Below are 20,162 nucleotides of genomic sequence, written 5' to 3'. Positions count from 1 at the left end.
TACTTGATTATTATAATCAACTTTTGTTTCTGAGCTCATTGTGAAAGGAAGAGCTCAGTCTTTATATAAAGTCATTAGGAGAGGGTGCCTTATCTAAGTAACACTAGATAGTACATAAATTTATGGCAAATGCTAGAGAGAAGAGATACTTTACGCATGTGAATTCTTCATATGAAAATACCAATAAAATAGGCCCCTGAATGTTAGTGTGTTTTAAGCAGAGGAGAAACCATATGACTTAATTAGAGAGGAAACATTTGAAAAGAGATCTTGGAGCACAGAGTTAGATAACAGAGTTCTGAATACAACTTGTGTATTGTATTGTTTTATTCTATTTCTACAAATCTCTAAAATATTTTTGAGTTGAGCACATTTCTAAAGTGGGTTTTTTTCTATTAAGTTATTATTTAGTATGTTATATTTAGTATAAGATTTAGATTATACCAAACAATTAAGAGAAAACTTGAGTGTTGCTGAGGACTTGTAAAATCTGACTGTATTCCTGTATTATATACAATTCCATAGGCTTCCCTATTTACTTTTCCCCAGACAATCTGAGTATATTTCTGCCCTTTCCCACAAGTGCTTCTGTATGAGAGATACTGACAGAAATATAAAAAAAATTATTTTGAAACAAAAAATTATTTGGATGTTTGTTGTCAGGGTCTTTTTCTTGGTGAAAGGTTACTCTAAATATATTTTGCACTAAAAAAATTATATTTCCCTCAGTCTAGTCACACCTACTGAGAACATAATTGTTTCCCCAAAAATATTTATGTTGAAACTTTGACACATGTAATGTAACTCTATATGGAGATAGGGCCTATAGAGAGGAAATTAAAGTTAAATGAGGTCATAAAGGTGGGGCCTTGATCCCATAAGGTTATTGTATATATATAATTAAAAACACAAAAAGCTTAATCACTCTCTCTTTTCCCTGTGAGGACACACCAAAACGGTCTTTTACAGCAAGCTACAGATTGGCCCAGTTCACCTTGATCTGGGGATTCTAGCTCCAGAACTGTGAGAAAAATCTTGGTAAATTTCTATTTTTTAAGCTACATAATCTATGATATTTTTCTATGGTAACCCAAGAAGACTAAGACAACACCCCACCTCAGGATCTTCTGATTCCATTTTACTCCAAATATATATATATCATATTATTCCATGTTAAGGTTAATGATAGTTTTAGTGAAAAAATAAAAATTAAAAAAAACAATTAAAAAGTTATCTTTCTTAAAATAAAAGCATAAGGCCATTAGCAAAAAAAAAAATAAAAAGACTAAAATAAAAATCAGAAATGAAGAGGAGACATTAAAACTAATGCCACAGAAATAAAAAAGATCCTATAACACGACTAGAACTAATTATACACAATCACATTGGGTAATCTAGAAAAGATGGATAAATATCTAGAAACATATAACCTCTAAAAACTGAATTATGAATAAATAAAAGTCTGAACAGACTTATAATTAGTAGAAGATTGTTTCAGTTATTATAAATCTCACAACAATACAAGCCCAGGAACAGGTGACTTCAGTGGAGATTACTACCAAGCATTTAAAAAAGAATTAACACCAAGATTTCTCAAAGTCTTTTTTAAAAAAAATAGAAGAGAACCCTGGCCAGTGTCACCCAGTGGTTTAGCATCAACTTATGAGCTGCGAGGTCATGGTTGGATTTCTGGTAAGGTCACCTGCCTGGTATCCCGCTCCCTTCCTCTCTGAAATCAATATATATTGAAGAGAAGGGAACAATTCCAAATTTATTTTATTTTATGAGGTCATAATTACCCTGACACTAAAATCAGACAAAGCTACTTTAAGAAAAGAAAACTATTGTACAAACCAATATCCCTGATGTAAAAATTGAATATTGATGCAAAATTATCAACAAAATATTGTCACACTAAATTCAAAAGCACATTAAAGAGATTATACATTATGAATAAGTGGTATTTTTTACTGAAATATAAGAATGATTCAACTTATGAAGATTAACCAATATAATATACAAAAATATAATAGATAAAAATAGTGATCATTTTGATAAATAATTTGATCAATGAAGAAAAGGCATTTGACAAAATTCAACATTAATTTATAATAAAAACACTCAACAAATAGGAATAAAATAAAATTACATTAACACAATCAAGGCCATGTAGGAAAAACCTCCAACCAACATCATAATCAATGGTGAAAATTTAAAAGCATTCCCTCCAAGATCAGTATAAAGACAATGATATCTACCTTTGTGTATATTTACCACATCTATTAAACATTGTACTGGAAGTCTTAGTCATAGCAATCAGGCAAGAAAAAGAAATAAAAGCATCAAAATAGGAAAGGAAGATGTGAAATTATCTCTGTTTACTGATTACATGAATTCATTTGCAGAAAACCCTAAAAACCCCACAAAAAACATCTAGAATTAATAAACAAATTCAATAAAGTTAAAGAATGCAAAATTAACACTCCAAAATCTGTTATATTTCTATAAACTAACAATAAACAATTAAAAAGTTAAGAAAATAATTCTATTTATAATGTCATCATAAAAAATAAAATACTTAGAAATAAATTTAACCATTGCATTGCTAAGACTCATATACTAACAACTCCAAAATATTTCTGAAATTAAGAAATAAATAAATGGGAATACATACCATGCTCAGTAATTGGGAAACATACTATGCTACCCAAAGTGATCTACAGATTCAATTCAATCTTTATTAAAATAACAATGGTAATTTTTTCAGAAATAGAAAAGAAACCATAAAATTTATATGGAATATCAAAGGACTCAATAGTTCACACAATGTTAAGAAAGAAAAACAAAGCTAGAGGCCTCTTACTTTCTGGTTTCAAAAAATGTTACAAAGCTATGCAATCAAAGCAGTATAGATCAATGGAACAGAATAGAGAACACAGAAATAAATTCTCACATACATTTTCAAAAAATCATCTGCAAAGATGTCAAGGATGCATACTCTGTAAAAAAAAAAAAATGATGCTGTTTTCCACTTCTGGGGATATAACCCCCCCAAAAAACAAACAAACAAACAAAAAAAACCCCAGAATTTTTATGAGATATATGCATTCACATCATTATCACAGAATTATTTACATAGCCAAGATATGAAAATATCTAATTGACTATCAACAAATGAATGCATTAGAAAGATGTGGTAAATATACACAAAGAAATATAATTCAATTATAAGAAGGAAAGATCTTTTCCTATTTGCAGCAACACAGATGGACCTTGAGCACTTTATACTAAGTGAAATAAGTCAAACAGATCCAGAAAAGTACTGTACGATACTGCTTACATGTGAAATATAAAAAATGTGAACCATTTAAAAATGGTGGTTAACAGTGTATAGAGACAAGATTGATAGTGTTTAAGGGTAGAAACTTGTAACGAACACTAAATAAATAGGCTATAAAGATCTAATGCACAGTATAATAAGTATACACAATAATATGCTACCAATTACATATATATATATATATATATATAAAAGCCTAAGCAACCAAATGACTGGACGACCAGACGACCAGATAACTGTTCAAGTAGCTATGATGTGCACTAACCCCCTGGGGGCAGATGCTCAATGCAGAAGCTGCCCCACATTGGTCAGTGCACTCTCACAGCAGGAGCGCTGCTCAGCTGACCAATGGACACCAAACACCAGGTTCACGGCTTATTAGTGCCACTGCAGCAGCGCGAGCCTCTCCAGCCTCGCAGCAGCTCTACCAAGCAAAGGCAGAGGCAGGTGCAGTGGGGCTGGGATGAGTGGGAGCATCTAGCCTGGGCTTGGGCTCTCCCCAGCCACCTGCTGCTTTGTGTAATACTACATCCCTCAGATGTTTGGACCAAAACCAGCAGGCCAACATCCACCAAGGAGTCCTGGATTGCAAGAGAGACCAGGCTGAGGGACCCCACCAGTGCACAAATCCATACACCGGGCCTCTAGGAATTACATAATGTGATAAATATTGCTATCTTGGCAAACATATTTCAATATGTAAATCTACCAAAGTATTAAACTTATACAATGTTACACATCAAAATTTTTAAATTAAAAAAGTGGTGCTGGGAAAACTGGATATACACATGCAAACAAATAAAGTGGAATTTATACCATATACAGACCTTAACTCAGAGTGAATTAAAGACAGAAACACAAGATCTAAAACTTTAAAACTTCTAGAAGAAAACATAAGGGAAATATTCATGACATTGGATTGTCAATGATTTCTTGGAAACCATACCCAAAGTACATACAACAAAATTTAAAAATAGACAAATGGGTCTATATTGAATTATAATACTTTTGCACGTCAAAAAAGAAAACAATCAACAGAGTGAAAACCCAGTCTACAGAATGGGGGACATGTTGGCAAACCCTATATTTGATAAGGTGTTAACTTCTAGAATATATATATATATATAAAGAAACTCATCAACAACAAAAAATAAATAAACAATTCAATTTAAGGCCTGGGGGACAGGAGGGGCAAAGGGGGTCAATGATGAAAAAAAGGAGGACATCTGAAATACTTTCAACAATAATGATAACTTAAATTAAAAAAATAAAAATGGGCAAAGGACTTAAATAGAAAATTATTAAAAGAAAATATACAAATGGCCAAGAAGCATAAGAAAAAGATACTCAACATCACTAATTATAAAAGAAATTCCAATCAAAACCACACTGAGGTATATCACCTCCCCTGTCTAGGATGGCTGTTATCAAATAGAAAAAATAACAAAGGAAAGGATGTGAAGAAATTGAACCCCTTGTGAACGATTGGTGGAATGTAAAATTATAGCCTCCATGAAAAACAGTATGGATATTCCTCAAAACATTGAAAATATAACTATTTATTATTCAGGGTATCAAAAAATGTATACATACTTTAGTAGCTTATAGCTCAATTTTGAAAATGAAATGAAATGTATTTTAATAAACAATGGCTTTATAATTATTCAAAGTGCATGCATACAATTTTTATGACACCCTATATAATAGTTATATTTTTATATCCTATACTAGAGGCGTGGTGCACAAAATTTGTGCAGGGAGGGGGGGTGTCCCTCAACTCAGCCTGCACACTCTCCAATCTTGGACCCCTTGGGGGATGTCCAACTGCCAGCAGTCAGCCATCCCTCTCACAATCTGGGACTGCTGCCTTCTAACCACTCACCTGTCTGCCTGCCTGATTGCCCCTAACTTCTTCTGTCTGCCAGCCTGATCACCCACTAACAGCTCCCCAGTTGGCCTAATTGACATCTAAGTGCTCCCTTGCCAGCCCGACTGCCCCAAATTGCCCTTTCCTGCTGGCCCAATTGCCCCCAACTGCCCTCCTGCTGGGCTGATCTCACCTCCAACTGCCCTCCCTGCTGGTCTGGTTGCCCCTAAATGCCCTCCCCTGCAGGCCTGCCCCCCCCCCACCCCCAATTGCCCTTCCCTGCTGGCCTGATCACCCACAACTGCCCTCCCCGTCAGCCATTTTGTGGTGACCATCTTGTGATGATGTCACATGAGGGCATTTCATGAGGGCATGACACCACCTAGGCTTTTATTATCCTATATAATGCTAAAATACTGTTCAACCAAAGCATAATATGGTAATGATATGCTAAGACTGCTCAACTGCTCACTATGACATACACTGACCACCAGGGGGCAGATGCTCCAACCAGTAGGTTAGCTTGTTCCTGGGGTCAAGCCGATTGGGAATGAGTGAAATGGCCTGGACATGCCCTGGAGGCCTCCCCTGATCCCTCCCCAACTGGCCAACCTCCCACATCTCTCCCCAGCTTACCAGCCCCAATCGGGACTTGGTGAGATGGTCCTGATTGGCCCTGAATAGGACTGGGCGAGAGGAGGCCAGATACACCCTGGAGCTCTCCCATGGTCCCTCCCCAACCCCAATTGTGCACCAGTGGGGTCCCTCTGCCTGGCCTGATCGCTCTCATGATCTGGAACCCCTTGCGGGATATCGGGGGATGTCAGAGAACCAGTTACAGCCAGATCCCAAAGGCCAGGCTGAGGGACCCCACAGGTGCATGAATCCATGTATCGGGCTTCTAGTATTATATAATCCAACATTCCCACTTGTACATATAGAATCAAAGGAACTGAAAGCAGAATCTGGAAGAGATATTTGCAAACACATTTAATGGTGTGTTGTGTTTATTGCAGCATTATGTAAAAGAGCCAAGAGGATGAACCATATTAATGTCTATCATCATCTGAACGGATTAAAAAAAAAAGTAATATATATATATAAAAAGTGATACATTTTTCAGCCTTAAAAAAAAGAAAAGAAAAAGAAATGCTGTCACCTGTTAAAATATGGATGGAACTTGAGGACATTATACTAAGTAAAATAAGCCAATCACACACACAAAAAAAATACTTTATGATTCCACTTATATGAGGTCTCTAAAATAGTCAAACCCTTAGAAACAAAAGGTGGGGTTGGTTGCCAAGTGCTAGGAAGAGGAGAAAAAGAAAAATGCACATTCAATAGACATATACCATATTTTTCGGACCATAAGACGCACTTTTTTCCCCCCAGAAGTGGGGGGAAAAAGTCCCTGCGTCTTATGGTCCAAATATAGCCTACACATATACTTTAAAAAAAAAGGTTTTTTACTTGCCCGGCTCTGTGTGGTCTCTGTGTGCTTGCCCGGCTCTAAAATGGTTCTAAATGCTGCTGTTTACTTTACAGGGTTGATTACATGTGTTTATGACTGTGATGTTGGGTTTTAATGCACATAAAATATTTTAGGACACTATTTGTTTCAGAATCTTTTTTTCTTCATTTCCCTTCTCTAAAAACTGGTGCGTCTTATGGTCCGGAACGTCTTATGGTCCGAAAAATACGGTTAGATCATCAGTTCTGCAAGATGAAAGAGTTCTAGAGAGCTGTTGCACATTAATGTGGATTTAGTTCACATTACTGGACTGCACACTTAAAAATGTTTAAGATGATACATTTGCCAAAACTGGTTTCGCTCAGTGGATAGAGTGTCAGCCTGCGGATTGAAGAGTCCAGGGTTCGATTCCAGTCAAGAGCATGTACCTTGGTTGCGGGCACATCTCCAGTAGTGGGTGTGCAGGAGGCAGCTGGTCGATGATTCTCTCTCATCAATGTTTCTAACTATCTATCCCTCTCCCTTCCTCTCTGTGAAAAATCAATAAAATATATATTTTTTAAAAATAGTTAAGATGATACATTTAATCTTATGTATTTTAACTTCAGTAAAAAATATAAATGAAAATAAGAGCATGGGAACACAATGATATGTTGATATATTTACTTCTTTAGAAGTTAGTTTATATGACTCATCTTAAAATTTGCATCAGAACTGGCTTCCTGCAAAGGATTCAATAAAATAGGAATACTAATTTTTTTTGAGCAAACATCATAAAAATTTATTGCATTTTTACTGATAGATGTAACCATAAAATATAAAACAATGAGCTGCTTCAAGTTTCGGACTTTTTAGTTCAAGATGTCCAATAAAAATATATTCTAGCAAGTTTTAGACATTTAAAGCTAGAATTTAGGTCAGAGCTAGAGATCACCCACACATAGAGGTCAGAAGAAAGCTTTGGGAGTGAAAGGATATAAATAGAGAAGACCAGAGGGCTAAGGGACCAGACTTGGGAGACACTCAGAACTTGTGGCTCTAATAAAATAAAAGGTAGAGCTAGAAAAAATAAAGTTAAAAGGTCACAACATATACTCAGTCACAGCCTTAGCTAAAAGATCGTGAGTATTTTCCAAGAAGCATTGAAGGGAAAAAATATTTTTTCCCACTAAAATAAGTGGCTTTGGTGTCTTGTCCTATCTTATTTTAGTCTAAAATAGTAGTCAGTTCATGTAGCACATCTTTTCTTCTATATCGTATAAAGCATCATTGATGTTCCACAAATAATACCTTGGGAGTAGGGGTGGTACCTAAATCCAATTCTAAAGCACAGCTTGATGCAAATGTTAGAGAATTCTTTTTAAACAATCCATTAAAAAGAACTGATTATTAAAATCACAATAGACCTGAAAAATAAACTAAGGAAAATGTATTTGGAAAGTTGAACAGATATTAATGCTTTCTGAAAAGTTGAAGAAAGACTCAATTTCTATCTAATTGTTGTATGGTCAGTTTGCCAAAAAGTAACAATTTGCACATTTAATTTAAAAGAAAACAGCAAGCAGCATCTGAATGCATGCAAATGAGTATTTGAGGTTGTTTCTTTTAATGAGCAGGTGAAACAATTGAACAAAAGCAAAGATTGAACACAGTGACAGGAACTACCCATGTTCAATGTAATACTTAGCCAATAATTGTTATAGGAGCCCATCAATATAGATGCAAATACTTTGTCAAAAGCAATGCAAACTATCATGAGTGGGAGAGAATGAAAATGTAAGGATGCTAATTTAAAAGCCATAATGGTCCTGTTAACTGTTTAGTGAAGATAGGATTGATATGCCCATTATTAAGGCTTTAGTGTTAAGTTCTACTATTAAAATTTAAAAAAAAAAGCTGAATCTGAAGTAAGGATAAGGAACTCTCCCCAGATGATTAAGGCTGGGTGCTGAGTGGATAATTGCTAAAAAAAAAATATATTAAAAAAAAAATAAAAATGTAATTTAGAGACAAGTTAGAAACTTTTTTCCCCTTCCCCCATCCTGATCTCTTTGTCCAGAATTGTTAGGATGCTACCATTACTCTGCCAAGTGGGCACTGGAGAAGCAAAAACACTTTTATTGACATGTGGAGATGCAAGTATAAAACGGCTAAAAATGAGCAGATGGAACTGAGATTGAAGGACATTTATTTGGTCTCTGCTCCTTTGCAGACAACCAGGCCAGCAGTGGGGACAGTTAACATATAACTGAAAATAAGAGCATGGGAACACAATGATATGTTGATATATTTACTTCTTTAGAAATTAGTTTATATGACTCAGCTTAAAATTTGCATGGGAACTGGCTTCCTGCAAAGGAGTCAATAAAATAGAAATACTAATTTTTTAATTCCTGTCACCTGGACATTCGTGGGTAAGGTCGCAGCAGCCTGGTGTGACAGAGGTTGGAGTCTGTCTACTCAGCTTGGTGGAGGCAGCCTTGCAAACAGGTGGGCCAGTCGCACAACCACTTCAGTAATCCTGATTGTGGTAGCACCAGCTACAACCTGGCATGATCGGAGTCCCAGCGTCATCCTTGCAGCTATCCAACATGTCATGTCCTTGGCCTCCGCCACCTTACCCTTTTACCTGGGTTGATTACCTTTAACATCACACACAGCTGTTTCCCATAGAATTTGCAAGAAATAAACCTGTAGACACTCAGTGTTACAGAAGTGAATCCTTACCAGGAAGGAATCACAGAAGTGAAGGGAAATTTGATTCAGACACCAAAGGGGAAACACACACACACCCCTGTGTTTGGAGCTTTTTCCAAAATAAGAAAAAGAGGAATTGCGTACTATGCTGAGAATGACACAGCTGTAAGTGACGAAGCAGGATTTAAAGCGAGTGGCCTGACTCTGGTCTTTAACTGTGAAATTGGACAGCAAGTCCAGGAAGGGACATTTCATGCTCTCTGGGCCCACCTCTGCCATGCACTTGTCACACATTATTTCCTTATTTATATTTCCTGTCAAAGAGAAAGCTCCTAAAGACAGATCTTGTTTTATCTTTTCATCCAGTCTAGTAATAAGTAACGCTATTTTTGTTGTTGTTGTCAATCCTCAAGCTAATTTTCCATTAATTTTTAGAGAGATTGGAAGGGAGGGGAAGAGACACACAGCGAGAGACATCAATGTGAGAGAGACACATTGATGGGTTGCCTTCTGCACAAGCCCCGAACAGGGCCCAGAATCTAGCCTGCAGCTGAGGTGCGTGCTCTTAACTGAAATGAACTCTGAGACTCTTCAGTCCATAGGCCTGTGTTCTATCTACTGAGTAAAAACAGTGAGGGCATGAAATAATTTTCTTTTTTAAACTAAGTTACTTATTTTTACCTATTCTTTTCCCAGTCTACGGAGTTCTAGGACAGCTTTTCCTATTCCCAGCCATGTCCATTTTGGAAAAAAACAGTTTTTAGCTGTCAAACAGCCTTAAAACCCATACCAGTGTCATGATCTTCCAATTAAAAGAAAAATTATCCTTTAGCCATTGCCTAACATATGACTATATTATAAGAAATTAAGATCATTATACTTTATTGTCATAGTCCATATGGCCCTGTATATGTTAAAATCACATGGCATTTTTAAAGTTAATATGCACACATCAATTACTATTTGCTAAGCCTTATTAATTTACATCATTCACACTTATTCTTCACATCAGGTACCATTGATAACACCCTACTGTACAGAGGGGAAAACAGACAGAGGGGCAGCTGGCAGAGGTAGCATTTCAATCCAGATTGCCAACCCCAGAGTCGTTGTTCTCAACTCTCTCAACTTGTACACTGTATCCATTCACTCAGACAAACTCCAGCTGCTGGTTTTCTGCGAGCCTCTTCAGGAAAGGGGCTAGAGTGAATATGAGTTCAATAGTGGCATTAAATCTGAAGTATTCTGGCACAAAATTATTCTGAGAATTTTGATGAGTCACTTAGACTCCCTGGGTTGATTATAATACCCGAGGATTTCCAAGAAGTTTTCTTCTATATCTTTACAGCACATGAGATGCTCTCCACAAAATACATAGTACATCTGAGTACCTCGGTAAATGTTAAGTTTTCCTGACTCAAAAATTCTATGATGCACAGAAATATTGCATCATCCTCATAGACCAAAGAACTCAGGGGTAAAATAAAATAGCCAGCTAAATACAAGTTGCCTAGTTAGCACAATATTTTGGGTTCCTGGATCCAGTTTTACTCAATTTGTAGGTTGGGGCTTATAGGGGGTGGGGGGTGCTTTCGATGCAACAAATACGAAGCAGTTCTCAGACACGCTGCTGGTGTCTGAGAATTGAACTAAATTCTGACACTATCTCCCAGAATACACATCACATTCCACGGGCTAAAGGCTCAGGCCTACAAGAGGACTCCCCCTGCCCACTTCAGATGGCAGTCACATGCTATATATTACCTGGGCTTCTGACTGAAGGTTCCAAGGACTCCCTCCAACTCAGGATACTATTCAGAGTCGAGGTTGTTTCCTGTACTTCTGACCTCCTGGCTGCAAAGGAGAGAGGTTCTCAGAACCACAGGTTTGATCAATTTTCTGGAACAAGGAGTAAGCACCAGATCAAATCAAAGAAACCTGTGTTGGATTTTTGGCTGTACTTACACACATAGCTTCAGCTTCTGCCATTTGCCAGCTTTGTCTCTCCATCAAGTTAACTTCTCTGAACCTCAGTTCACTCCTTTGGAAAATGTAGGTGATAATAGCCCACAGTATTTTTATGAGTGTTGTACTGATGTATTGCAAGTTTTCAGTAGGCACCTTGCAACACAAACCCCTTCCCAGAAAGCAGCTAGATGATCTATTCCCAATTCAACTTCATTCAGCGATTTAATGTTATTATTTCCTAAAACAAAGATGTCTATTGTCCTTATCAATTAAGAAAATACCTTAAGTGTAACCTATTTTTAAATCTTGCATCTCACTGTGACTGCTATATTGGGACAATAAACAATCAGTGTACAGAGAAGACTGACTAGGTGGGTGAAAGATAGGAAACCTGGATGTAAATGAAGTGGTTGAAGAACCAAAGAATAGTCAGGTTGGAAAAGTGAAAATGCAGGATGGAGCTGGACATAAAGGCTGCTATGTTCAAATTTTTGAGGGTATGTCATGCAGAAGAGTGAGCCTATTGCTGTAAAGGGCAGAAGTAAGAAAAAGGAGTGAGAGTACCAAGGGACTGTTTTGAATTTACTATGAATAGGGATTATTTACTCTAAATAGGAATTTAGAGCTGACAGACAGGAATAAAATGACAATTTGTCAGATGTCCTGCAGAGATGTGTTTGCATGGAGCTGGAGGTGACAGTGTTCATTTCTTATATACCATATGTGACTATGCATGTATGAAAATAATTCATTTCCAATGATAAGACTGTGACAGCTACTTTGGAACAATAGCTATCACTTCAATGAGTCTATTATTCTATGAAAGATGAAATAGAGATTTTTTTTTGAAATTTGCAAAAAATAAATAACTGAAGGTAATCATAGAATCTCTTTGAATAAATTGAAATACATACTGGTAAGTGTTATAGCTTCTACCTCAATTGCCCTCACCTCTAAATAGCAAGACCCTAGCCCTCTATCACTTTCTCCAAGTCATATCTAAGAGCAAGCCACATTTATATTCAATCAGCCACAGATACCACCAGGTTTGCCTTATGCTTACACTCCTGATTTGGCTCACCTATATGCACATCTACTGAGAAAGCCGGAGTAATCTTACAGTAGTGATCAAAAGTCAGGAAACACCATGTCCAGATATGAATGCTACCTCTGGATCTTCCTTAGCCCTGGCTTCTAAGCAGAAATAAGACCAGTTTTTACCTTTCCAGGCCATTCTTTGTCTCTTGCGTCCTGCAATCTCTCAGAGTCCCAATTTAATGACATCAGCTTCAGCCTCTGCTACACTATCCCTACTCTGTTAGTTCAAAACCAAGCCAAAGGGCCAATTTGGAATATGCTCCTCATCTCCTCCATCTCTTTTCTCTATCCTTTCCTTTTTCCTTTTTAACCTCTGCTCCTGCACAACCCACCCAAGACCAAGTCTGTTTCTAGTTTGAAGTAGCTAAACAAAATTATCAGTGTATGAAACCAGTAGGTTTATATTAGGAATGGAAGAAGGCAGTATGTCAGTAGTCATATTCAGAAAAAGGGAAATTATTTTTTATTTTAGCAGTGGCTAGCCCAAATGCCTTGTTCCATATTTTTCTTAAGGGGAAGGCAGATTGTAAACATTTTTAATATGACTTTAAATACACTAACATTATAAATCCACAAAGAGTTTTCTTTTATACACTACTAGAGGCCCAGTACAGAAAATTCCTGCATGGAGGGTTCCCTTAGCCCAGCCTGTACCCTCTCCAATCCCGGGGATTGGGCCTAAACCGGCTTTGGACATCCCTCTCACAATCCTGGACTGCTGGCTCCTAATTGCTTCCCTGCCTGCCTGCCTGGTTGCCCCTAACTACCCTCCCTCCCCCCACCAGCCTGATCACCCCTAACTGCCCCTCCTGCTTGCCTGGTCCCCCCAACTGCTTCCATCTGCTGGCCTTGTCACCCCCTAACTGCCCTCCCCCCTGCTGGCCTGGTCACCCCCAACTGTCCCTGCTGTTGGCCTGGTTGTCCTGCACTAACCCCCCTGCAGGCCTGATCACCACACACAGCTTGGTGTTCAGTTGTTTGGTTGTCCCTCACTAACACCCCTGCTGGCCTGGTCGTAAGCAACCATCTTTGAGGATCAATTTACATATTACCTTTTTATTATATAGGATAGTAGAGGCCCAGTGCATGAATGCATGCATGGGCAGGAACTGGCCAGCCTGGCCCCAATTGGGGTGGATTGGGGCTGTGATTTTTTTGGGAAAGGCCATAGGCAGTTGGCTGGTGGACCCCACTCACAATTGGTATGTGGAGGCCCCACAAGGACAAAACTGGCTGTGGCGAGGGTCCAAGGACCAACTGAGGTGGCTGATCTGGGGTAGGGCTAACTGTGGAGAGGGGTTGTGGATGGTGAGCTGGCCAGCCCTGCCCCCTAATGGGGTGGGGGGACCAATCAGAGCCAAAGGCCTGGTGGTGAGGCCATGGGCTGATCTAGGTGGTGGGAACACATCGGGGGTGGACTGGCTGGGGCAAAGATTGTGGGGGCGGGAGAGGGGGTTGGTTGGCTGTCCCCACCCCTGATTGGGTCGGTTTGCTGGCCTCAGTAGGTGTCATAATGATCAGTTGATCTGGTTGTTTCGGCCTTATGGTCTCTGGCTTTTTATAAATATAAATAACTAGGACATTAATTAATACGTCTATAAAGAATTTCTTAGTAATTGCTTTCTTTAAACATGATTAGTATGGTCAGCCCATGTAACTATAAGGAAAGGGAGGACAAAGTAAATGATCTGCCTTTGTTTCAATTGTGTATTAAAGAGAAGCAAAGAAGTCTCTTTTAACAGCTATCCCTATATTTTAATCTGACGTTATAATGTGAAAGTGCAAATTGCTTTGACCCTTTCTTAAAGCCTTGATCTGCTTGGTGTCAGGGTGTGGTGGTGGTCTGATCTTAAATAGAGACTGAAATAAATATCTCCTTAGAAGAAAGACCTGGAGGTAATATAATTAATACTTCTGTAGCAAAGGTATATTACATCCTAGAAATATTACATATTTTCTAATGGCAGCTCTGCTAAGTGCAGATTCTTTAGTGAGTATCCCCATTTGATCAAATTCCTCATGTCCCACCCATAATGTTTAAGTTCTTGAACCTGCATTAGCAAACTCTTGATATGTCAGTTTAGCAAGAATCTCCTTACCCTTGATGTCTCCTCTGAGTAGTTTTCCATCCCTGCACCCTTTAAATCTGTTTGTTTGCTATAAATTCCAGGTGTCTTTGCTATTTTCAGAGTTAACCTGATCTAGCTCCCTATTACAATACCCCTGTTGCAATAGTCTTGAATAAAGTTCTTAGATTTTAACAATTATCAGAATTTTTCTTTAACATTGCTGTATTTAAAGAATTAACATGAAAAGTTTAAAATATCTGCAGCAAATAGGAAGCTCAGAAAAGTGTCACAGTGAATTTGAAAAACAAGAGCTAAAGAGACTCTTGAGAAATGACAAATCAAAGTCACCATAATCATTTGATTTACCTGCATATGTGTGTCAGGATCCACAAAGCAAATAAATAATTAATATAATAATGAATTCCAACATGATTATATTACTTGAACCAAATTAGCTATCATTGCTTCTTTACAAATCCTTACTAACCATTAACAGCAGAAATCAGAGAGAATTGGGGCAACAGCTGCAGCATGTCAGTTAGAAATGGCCTGCTTCAAGGGTCTCAATAAAAAACAGGATTTCTCAAAGTATAGTTTAATTCATAGTATATATAAACTTTATTTTTCAAGTAAAGGTGACTTCAGTAAACAGAGCTCCCCTCATCAATGCACTTGAGGGAAAAGCAGAGGGCATCAGGAGTCAATGAAAGCCAAGCAACAGCTAGTGAGAAAACATTAGTGTCAGAAAAATCATTTGTCTTCTTCTGTAGATAACAACATAATGTGCTCATGAAACATCTTGTCTTTTCTATTCCCATTGCAATATCTGTAGACATTTAGTTCAGGTTGCATCATCATAATAAGTACCGTTTATAGAATGCTTCTAGGTGACTGTTACTACAGTAGGCATGTCTAAATAAATGATTTTTAAAATTCACAAATAAGGTAGATATCATTAACTCTATTAGAAGATAGAGAAAGGCCCAAGGTCACACATCTAGTTAGTAAAAAAGCTGAGGTTAAAATTCTGGTATGTTTGACTTTAAAGTACATTCTCATAATCATTATGTTCTCATTTTATTTTTAATTTGCCACCTTTTATTTTTTGAAGAAACTATAGGTGCTACACCTGGAAAATCATTTTAAAATGTGCTGCAGTAATATTTATCAGTAATATTTATTAAGCAGTGAGCTATTTCTATAAATGACTCTAATTTTAAAAAATAATAATTTATAGTTCATTAATAATTGGTCAATTGATTTCAACATGTCAGTCAAATTTCCTTCACTGGTTTTGGTAAGTATGTGGCTAAATTGTGTTGTTGTTTTTTTTAATAGAGATTACTACTTAAAAAATATTTCATATTAGAAAGATCATAAACACTGCCAGCATTGATTTATTGGTACTTACTTTTTTTAAAAAATAAGTTTTTATTTGAGAGAGAGAGAGAGAGAGAGAGAGAGAGAGAGAGAGAGAGAGAGACCAATGAGGAAGAAATAGCCATTGGCTGCCTCCTGCATGACACCTACTGAGGACTGAGCCTGACTCCTAGACATTTTTTAATTAGATTTATTGGGGTGACAACGGTTAATACAATTATATACATGTGAGGAATAAGTACTGGGAAAGCCAAATAGGTAAGTAGAAGTATGGTTTGAAAAGCTCTGTTCACATTGTTTGAAGAATTGTCAAAAGTTTCCAGCATTGAGACAAGTCCATTATGAAGTTTGGAATCATCCAACTGCCATGTACATAGAAAGACACCCTAAGTCTGATGAACTGTCAGAACTCAAGAAGACAGTAAATGCCACAGAGGAGACAGGCAAAATTTCAGGGATTATTCTAAACTGCAGATGCCTCCTATGTGATAGGAGGGTCTTTTCTGAGAACCTTCTTGTGCATATGAGCCAGGTTGAACAGGGGTTAACATCATCCTGCTGAGAGAAGAAAGGAATCTGTGAGGTGGTACAGGGTTTCACTACAGCTGTCTCTACACCTGTCATGACTCCCTCTCATGCTCATTACAGGCTCTAACAGAAGGAACCTAGGTGTTTTGTTTTCTAACTTCTCTCTCTTTAGTAACATTCACACATGGTCTTACAGTCTAAAATAGAATGCTTTTAGAGATGAGAAAGACATTGCTGCTCAATGTGTATCTTTAGTTCATTCATTCTTCCTCAACAAACATTCAGGGATCACCTTGATGGTTAAATATGCTATCCTAGCTAATAAAGAGAAAGTATGCTTATTGACTCTCATATCACCACAAAGATGGCAGTGCCCACAGCCAAAAGGGAGGGAATATGCTAATTGACTGCCATGCCCTCAAAGATGGCAGCCTCCGCAGCCATAAGAGGACAGCACCCAGTACTCCCAACCCCTCCTTATCCATTTAGCCTGTACTTATTTCACTTTGAAGCTAAAGCAACTCCTATGTTTGCATTTATTTATTTATTTATTTAACCTAAAAATTGCAGTTCTCCTTGCTGCAATTGTTTTGCAGTGGAAGATGTGACCTTACTGATACTAGAGCATGTTCTCAGAGGTTGTTCCCGGGCTTTTCCTGATGTCTGAGTATGTGTCAGTTTGGGAGACTGGCTGGAAGCCCTCAAAAAGGGTGCGGGCCATGCTTACCAAGGTTGTGAGACCAGACTGCTCTGATATGACAGAGAATGTACAGGATGCGGCTCCTAAGCAAGGACCTACATGACTAATGTAACTTCTCTGTTTGCACTGTCTAGTTCTTCTAAAATCAATGTTAAGAGCTACCTTCTCCTTCCTGCTTAAGAACTTGGCTAGACTCATCCTGTTTTACATATACCTGCAAAGATGAATTGTTACTACTTGTAGATGGACTAAGCTTCTGTATTTATGATCTGTGATTCCTCCTTCTCCCAGAAAACCTAGATTGTACCATGGACCTCAGTTCAATTTATAATAGCTTCCCATTAAGGGCTTATCTTCCTGGCTGAATTATAAACCCCTAGAGGAAAGGAGCTCTGTCCTGCTCATCTTATATGATCTACGATTCTGGTCACAAAATAAGTGCTCATTGAAAGCTTGTTGAATTGAACAATTCAAGGACCCAAGGTAGACTTTATAGGAGCAGGTTACATGATACCTTAGAATATTTCCTCCTCTGTTATCAGTATTTTCATTGATGGTTTATTAATTGCAAAGGAATGAGCGTAATAACTGGAATTGATAGATTTAAGTTTACATTCCAAAACTATCATTTATCTATGGCGTTATTTAAACTTATTGAATCTCCATGTCCTTTTGTTTCAAATAGGATAAATGGTGCCTTTCATAAGGTTTTTTATAAAAGTTAGGTTGGTATAAAACTCCCAATGATTATATTTGTTACATATATGGATTTCCTGTCCTAACAAGAAATAAAATTAAATAAAAGATTTAAATAAATCTTTAGCATGATTGTATTTATGGAAGGTTTTGGATTTAGATCTTATAACAGTCAAAAACAACTGCAAAATTATATAACAACATTATAAACCCTAGTACTTTTCAAACTTACAGTGTTGTGGGACACTTGGTTCAAGAAATGTTCTTCTGAAAATCTTACCTTTTGCAACAGCAGGGATGGACCTGGAGAGTATTATGCAAGTGAAGTATGCCAGCCAGATAAAGACAAATACCATATGATCTCAGTTATATGTTGAACCTAATAAATGAAATAAACTAACAAAAAATATACTCATAAATATAGAGAACAGACTGACAGCTGTCAGAGAGGTGTAATCATATTATACCACCATGTAAGAAACTAGATATAAATATTGAATAGATCAGTAATCTTTGAAAATGTCAGCCAAACAAAGGCATTATCTGACTCCAGTCAAAGAAAAACATTCATCTAAATACAAGTCTTCCACTCCATGCATCTGAAAAATATCTGATAATTACTCTGCTTTTCTTAAACAAGCAATTTTCTTGATTAAAAGCCTTTAATAATCATTACTTTTTAAACTGGTCTTGCATTTCTCAAGCATGTTTAAATTTTACAAGGTTTTATTTCCCAAGAGGAAGATACATTTAGTCAATATTTTTTTTCTAAAAAAGTCTTTGATCTATGGTAATACACTAATATTAAGACTTTAAATTAAATAACAAAGAAATATAATCATGACTTAGCTAATTGATATAAATTAATATAGATTTACATTACAAAAAGTAATTTTCACAGGAAAAAAAATTAGGCACATTTTTGGTTGCATCCCTGTATCAATTTTTCTTGATATTACTCCAAAATTATTCATTGTAAAGGTCCAATATTTAACCAGTGAGTTATATTTGCATTGATTATTTTATTATATTCATTTATCTTTCTTGGCTAGTGCAATGTACATTTATGCCAATTTTATATTAATTATATACTTTCATGCTTAAAAATTCTAGTGGTTCCATTATATATAGATTCTCCAGGACAGCATACAAGGTCCATCCCAATATAGCTCCAAACTATTCTCAGAATCATCTTTTAACATTCTCCCACATTTGCTCTCTCCATCAAGCACAACACATTTTAAGCCATTTTCCAAGTAATAAGTCCACTTAGGTCTGTAAACTTTTGCACATGTGTCTTCCATCTTGAATCTTTATACTTTCTTTTCTGCTGAACTTTTTCTTCAAGAACAATGAAAATGTTGCTTCCTCTTCTCTCAGATAACTAGCTGCTTCCTTTTCTGTACTTGTACTATACTCTGTTCATACATTATTATAAATTTTAAAGTATTTTATGATTGATTTTCATATCTATCTATTTATCTACCTATATTTCTTTCATTCTTTCTATCTACATACCTATGGGGAGGAATACAACCCTCAAGAGAAAAAGTACTATATCTTCTTTATTTTTGTATCCCTATTGCTTTGCACATACAAAAAAAAAAATCTAAATATTTCTAAATAATTTCATCTTTTGTAAGTAAAGTGTGGCACAGATATTTTATATTTTATTTTGCATGTGATAAGGTAAGGTTAAGTTTCAAAATCACAGAGTAAACCAAAGCCATTATTGGTATAAGGAGCAGTCATCCTGACAAGAAGTCCCAAGCCTTTCCTGCTCTGCCAATGAACTACAAAAATACTCTATTTTTTTCATAGATATAATAGTTACATTTCTTTTTTAAAATAACTATAAAGTAAGTTTCCCTGTTCCATGATTAGGAGGGATATCTTGTGTGAAAGGCACATATACTTAGGTGTTACCCAAATTTGCCAAGATTATTACAGACTAGAGGCATGCTGCATGAAATTCATGCATGGGGGTGGGTGTCCCCTTTGCCAAGTCTGCACCCTTTCCAATCCAGGACCAGGCCTAAACAATCCGGGATCACTGGCTCCTACTGCTCATCTGCCTGCCTGCCTGCCTGATTGCCCCTAACTTCTCCCCCTGCCAGCCTGATCACCCCTAACCACCTCTGCCTGCCAACCTGATTGCCCCTAACTGGCCCCCTCCTATTGTCCTGGTCACCCCCAACTGCCTCCTTACCAGCCTGATTGCCCCTTACTGCCTTCCCCTGGCTGCTGGCTGCCTGTCACCTTTCCGTCTTCCTCTGTTGGCCTGGTCACCCTAAGCAGCCTGCTATTTAGTCGGTTGGCCATCCCTCACTAAACCCCCCTGCTGG

Source organism: Pipistrellus kuhlii, unplaced genomic scaffold (genome assembly GCF_014108245.1).
Source record: "Pipistrellus kuhlii isolate mPipKuh1 unplaced genomic scaffold, mPipKuh1.p scaffold_m20_p_5, whole genome shotgun sequence".
NCBI classification, from domain to species: Eukaryota; Metazoa; Chordata; class Mammalia; order Chiroptera; family Vespertilionidae; genus Pipistrellus; species Pipistrellus kuhlii.
Note: the sequence above shows the minus strand (reverse complement) of the source record.